The sequence below is a fragment of the Myotis brandtii genome, unplaced genomic scaffold, assembly GCF_000412655.1.
Source record: "Myotis brandtii unplaced genomic scaffold, ASM41265v1 scaffold115, whole genome shotgun sequence".
Taxonomy (NCBI): Eukaryota; Metazoa; Chordata; class Mammalia; order Chiroptera; family Vespertilionidae; genus Myotis; species Myotis brandtii.
In genome coordinates, this window is record NW_005353967.1 from 10,239,355 (window position 1) to 10,245,354 (window position 6,000).

The window sequence follows — 6,000 nt, forward strand, 5'->3', positions numbered from 1 at the left end:
CAGCCACTTGCATGTAGTAAGGGAATTTAGAATGGAATTTCAAACAATCTACCATGTCTACAGGGAGAAAAGGGGGCTCCTACCACACCTTCAAGTCTGAAATGCATGAAATGTAGCAAGAACCAAACCAAAAGCAAAGTAACAATAAAAGATCTAAAAATTTCTCTATATAAAAGCCTAAGCGACCATTACAGCCGAACAACCGGAATGACCGGTCGACCAGTTGCTATGATGTGTACTGATTACCAGAGGGCAGACCCTCAATGCAGGATCTGCCCCCTGGTGGTCAGTGCACTCCCACAGCCAACCTTCCACAGCCAGCCAACCTCCTGTGGTCCCTCCCCCTAGTCCCCCTGTCTGGCAGGCCCCGGCAGCTGGCAGGCCCCAATTGGGACTGGGCAAGACAGCCCCGATAGGCCCTGATCGCCGGTCAGGCCTAGGGACCCCACCTGTGCACGAATTTCGTGCACCAGGCCTCTAGTATAAATATAAAATAACAGAAGTGATGTCCAGGGCCATGAGGAGAATGGTGTCCTCAATTTTAGTTTTTTAAACAGTTTCAATGTACTTTAGGACATGTCAAGTTTATGCGACCTACAAAACATTCAAATAGAGATTTGGGGGTTTCTGCTGGTTCTATGGGTATGGAATTTAAAATGGATCTGAACTATATGGGAGTCGTCACATATAAGAGGTGAGTGAAGCTTCAAGAGTAGATGAGAACACCATACAGAGTGAATGAAGTGAGAAAGAAGAGTTCTTAGGAATATTTAAAGAGTGGACAGAAAAAAGAAGTTCACAAAATAGGGAGGTGGGAATAGCAAGAAAGATAAGACTAGGAAGTAGGATACAGTGTTATGAAAATCAAGGGACAGATGTCTTCCAGAAGTAGGTATTGGTTAGTCATAGTGAACGTTGTGGGGAGATGTAGAAGATCAGACAGTGCCTTCAGGGAGCATGCTGTGCACTACACAGTTGTAGAGGATGCTAGTCAGTGAAAGGTGCCCCAGATTTGTGCAGAGTGTGGAGACCCTGAATGAGAACTAAAAGTGTGCAATAGTTGTAGCAAAGAGGAGATCATTGGTCAACGTTCATTGTAGTGTGAGAGCTGTAGGGGCAGATATCAAATTCCAGAGAGTGGAGGAAAATGGAAACTGGGAAATGGTCCAACACTAACTGTGAAGCATTATAATCATTTGGGTTATGACTCTTTCCATAACCAGGCTATGAAGTGTTTCATTCTTATGTTACCAATACAGTGATGGCCATAAGTATGATCGATGAATATTGAACTGATCATAGATTATATAGTTCCTCCACCTTTTTGGCTGGATATTTTTGCTCATTTTCTTCTGGCTTTATTATCCTGCTGGTATCTTTTCTTCAATGGCTATAGTATTGAAATAAATTCTATTTGTATTGCTTATTACGTTTTAAATATTTTATGTGCCCTTTTCTTAGTGTTAGCATATATTTATTCCATACGTAGTCTTATTACCTGCTAGGAACTAAATTGTGTCCTCCCTCTCGCCCCCAAATTCATGTATGGAAGTCCTAACCCCCAATATGACTGATTCTGAAGATGTCTTTGGGAGGTAATTCAGGCTAATGAGGTAATAAGAATGGGACCCCAATTTGAAAAGAGGCTATGGCCTCTTATCAAATGTCTTTGTGTCTCTATCTCTCGAACTTTCTCTATTCTCCCCTTCTCCCCACTCTCTTTCTCCATTACTCTATTCCTCCCACGTGAGGACACAGAGTCTGCAATCTTGAGAAGAGAGCTTTCACCAGAACCTGAACATGCTGGCACTTTGATCTCTGACTTCTAGCCTCCAGAAATGTGAGGAATGTATGTCTATTGCTTAAGCCACCCAGTCCATAGTATTTTGTAGGGCAAACCAAGCAGACTAAGACATGACAGGTCCTGTGATAGGCACTGGAACGTCAAAGAACAGAAGGGAGATATTCTGTCCTTGTGAAACTTTCAGGATAGGGATTGATCATACATATTAAATTTTAGGCCCTAACCGGTTTGGCTCAGTGGATAGAGCGTTGGCCTGCGGACTGAAGGGTCCCAGGTTCGATTCCGGTCAGGGGCATGTACCTTGGTTGTGGGCACATCTCCAGTAGGAGGTGTGCAGGAGGCAGCTGATCGATGTTTCTCTCTCATTGATGTTTCTAACTCTCTATCCCTCTCCCTTCCTCTCTGTAAAAAATCAATAAAATATATTTAAAAAAATTTTAGATGTTTAGGTGGCAAAAATGAAAAGTATAGAGAGCCGTAAGAATAGGATATAGACAGAGGGTTGGACCTACTTGTGTCGGGGAAGCTTTTCAGAGGAAGTGACTTGTGTGGAGAGAAGGTGGATGAGTAGCAAGGGCAGTCCAGAGGGAGAACATTCCAAGCTTTGGGATCAGCATGTGCAAAGGCCCTGTGTTGGAGAGAATGTGGTGTATCCTTGGAACTAGAAGATTCCCATGATTGGAGCTGAGAGATCCAGAGGGAGTTTGGCAAGATTTGAAGCTAGAAAGATGAGTATTGGTTAGATCATTTATGGTTTTGTACACTAAATTAAGGACTTTGATCTTTAAGAGCTGGGAAGACACTGAAAAGGAATGACATAACCATTAAATTTTAAAAAAGATAATTTTGGCTATTGTGTGACGAGTGAATTAGAAAGGCAGCAAGAATGGATTCGGGGAGACTGCCCTTAAGTGAGGCTCTCATTTTTTTTTCCCATTCATTCCCTTTCACCTTGAAGTACCTTCTTAAAGTATAAGTAGAAAAACCAGGCAGTCCAGCAGAATGTGGTTTCTTTACATTTGTAATATTTTAAACATTTAATTAGTAATGTTAATTAAATGACATTTTTGTTACCTGATCTTTTTCTGTAGTGTTTATAACTGCAGTAGTTAAATAATATATTTGGCTCACTTTTAATGAATTAGTAAGGGAATGTTATTGCTAACATGAGAAATATCGTGTTAAACATCTTTCAAAACATTATATAATAATATTAAATTCTTTGCATCAATATTTTACATTTAACATGTTCTGTTTAATTAAAAATCTTAAATATCATTAAATGATAAAGATGATAATGCATAAAATTTGTAATTTTAAAATTAGGTTCTCCTACACAGCCACTAAAAAGTCTCCACCCTTAACACAAAAATAGAAGTAACAGTGCATTAGCCCCACCTGCTGTCCGAACAAAAAATTTCATTTTCAAAATATTTTATCAACATTTTCCTGACAGCATTGTGTGAAATTGTTACTTTCTCTTTCCTTCCTCTCTTCACCCAATGTGATAATTTTCAGACATGAAAATTTGTCTAGTAGAATTTATAAAATCCTCATAATAAAGTTTTTCTAATTTTCAGTTTAATTTTTCCCCAAGGAGATAACCTGTTAGTCCCCTACTATAAAGGCTTTGTTCAAATCAGGTTGCTTCCAGTTTAATCAATCATCTTAACATACACTCATTAGAACTTGTTTTATCATATATTTGTGTGATTTTTAAAAATTAAGTGACTATAGACTTACAAACCTTAATAGTTGCTATGTCCCATTTTACCTGTAAAATTATATTGGAAGTAAATAACATGAATGTCATACACATTATTTTTCGAAGGCTTTGTGTTCATAAATACGAGTGAAGTAGTTGTCAGTCTCATTTATAATCGAAGCTTCTGTCTTTACCCTGGTTGCCTCTGCCATTTCTAAGCTTCCAGGAAAGGGAGCAGAATGCTATACATGCTTAACCCAGCCTTTATACTCCTCTCACCTATATCAGTTGCTGTAACTGGTTTTAGTCTGTTGTTGTTGGCATAAAAGTATGCTTTAACTTTTAACTATTCAGAGAAAAATATATGCGCATTTTATATTAATTGTTCTCAAATGAAGGAGATTGGGTTGGGGTTCACATATCAATCAACTGTGGAATGTTTTCTAAACCTACCTTTCTTCTGTGTAAGTTTGTGTATATTCTTGGTTAATTTAAAAATAAATTATGCCCCAGGTTTTTGTTTGTTTGTTTTGTTTTGTAAGCTTAGGGAAGAATAGTAGCATTGTGTCTTAAAACACACTTGGACTAATGATGTAAGGAGGTTCATTGCCCTCAGAACGATAAAATTAATGATTTATTTGGTATAGGAAGCTTAGTGACCGAGGACACGAGTATTAAAGCCAGACTGCCTGGATGGAAATCTTTGCTTTGCTGCTTATCTGTGACCTTGGACAAGTTACATAGAAGTTATTTTATTTCTCTTGTTTCTCGTTATTTGTAAAATAGTAAAACCCTTAAACAATGCCTGGTCATAGTAATAACTTTTTGTTAACCTAGTAAGAATAAGAATAAGTACATTGTAAAACTTCTCCCACTTACCTAGAAATACAACTCCAATGTTTATTCTCATAGGAATATTCATATAGCATCTGTAAAATTTATAGTAGATGCCCTTGCTATCTTAGTCTTCTGAGAGTTTTTATCATGAATGTGTGTTGAATTTTATCAAATGATTTTTCCACATGTATTGAAATGTTCTTCATCTTTTTCTTCCATATTCTGTTAATATGTTGAATTATATTGAATTATTTTTGCCAGTCTTATTTATCTTTTCAAAGAACCAACTCTTGATTATTTTTTTTCTTTTGTCTTTTTGTTCTCTATTTCATTTATTTCTGCACAATTTTTTTTATTATTTTACTTCCTTTGGGCTTTGTTTGTTCTTCTTTCTCTATTTCCTGAAGGTGTGATGTTAGATTATTTGAAATTTTTCTGGTTTTTTGAAGTAGGCCTGTACTGCTATTAGCTTCCCACTTAGTACCTCTTTTGTTGCAGCCCCCCAAATTTTGGTATTTTGTATTTTCTTTTTCATCTGACTCTATGTATTTTTAAAAACTATTCTTTTATTTCCTCTTTGACCCAATAGTTGTTCAATAGCATGTTGTTTAATCTCCACATATCTGTGGTTTTCCAGATTTCTTGTATAGTTTATTTCCAGTTTCTTTCTTCTATAGTTGGAAAAAATGCTTGATATGATTTCAGTCTTCTCAAGTTCATTGAGACTAGTTTTGTACCCCAAAATATGATCCATCCTTGAGAATGTTCCATGTGCACTTGAAAAGAATGTGTATTCTGTGGTTTGGGGATGGAAAATTCTAAAAATAGTAAGTTCATTTTTTCTGATACATCATTTAAGGCTGATATTTCCTTATTGGCTTTATGATTGGATGAGCTATCCATTGCTGTCAACAGGGTATTCAGGTCCCCTACTTAAGTGCATTTTTGTCAGTTTTTCCCTTTATGTCTGTTGATAGTTGCTTTATATATTTGGTGCTCCTACGTTGGGCGCATATATATTGACAGATGATTAATTGTCCCCTTTATCATTATAAAGTGTCTATCTTTGTCTCATGTTATCAATGTTTTTCATCTTGCCTACTTTTATCAATTTTAATGGTGAGAACATGTCTAATACTTCTTACTCTAGCATTTCTAGAACCAATATTTTATTTTTATTTGAATCAATTTTTAAGTAACATTTAAATTTTACAAAGTATAATATACTAGAGGCCCGGTGCACAAAAATTTGTGCACTTGGGGGGGAAGGGGGGGGTCCCTCAGCCCGGCCTGTGCCCTCTTGCAGTCTGGGACCCCTCAGGAGATAACGACCTGCTGGCTTAGGCCTGCTCCCGGGTGGCAGAGGGCAGGCCCAATCCCTAGGTGCAGCCCCTGGTCGGGCTCAGAGCAGGGCTGATTGGGGAGTTGGGGCGCTGCCCCCTGTCATGCACAGAGCAGGGCGGATTGGGAGGTTGCGATGCCACCCTCAGTCACGCTCAGGGTAGGGCTGATTGGGGGGTTGGGGCACCGCCCCCTATCACACTCAAGGCAGGGTCGATGGGGAGGTTGAGGGGCCACCCCCTGTGATGCACAGAGCAGGGCCAATCAGGGGGTTGGGGCACTGCCCCCTGTCACACACAGAGCAGGGCCAATC

General features: G+C 38.6%; 1 protein-coding gene across 2 annotated transcripts in view; it reads left to right on the top strand.

Annotated features, from left to right (window-relative positions):
• The window catches only part of RNF180 (ring finger protein 180), a 119,148-nt gene that overhangs the window by 47,219 nt on the left and 65,929 nt on the right, over positions 1-6,000 (top strand). The window lies entirely within an intron of this gene.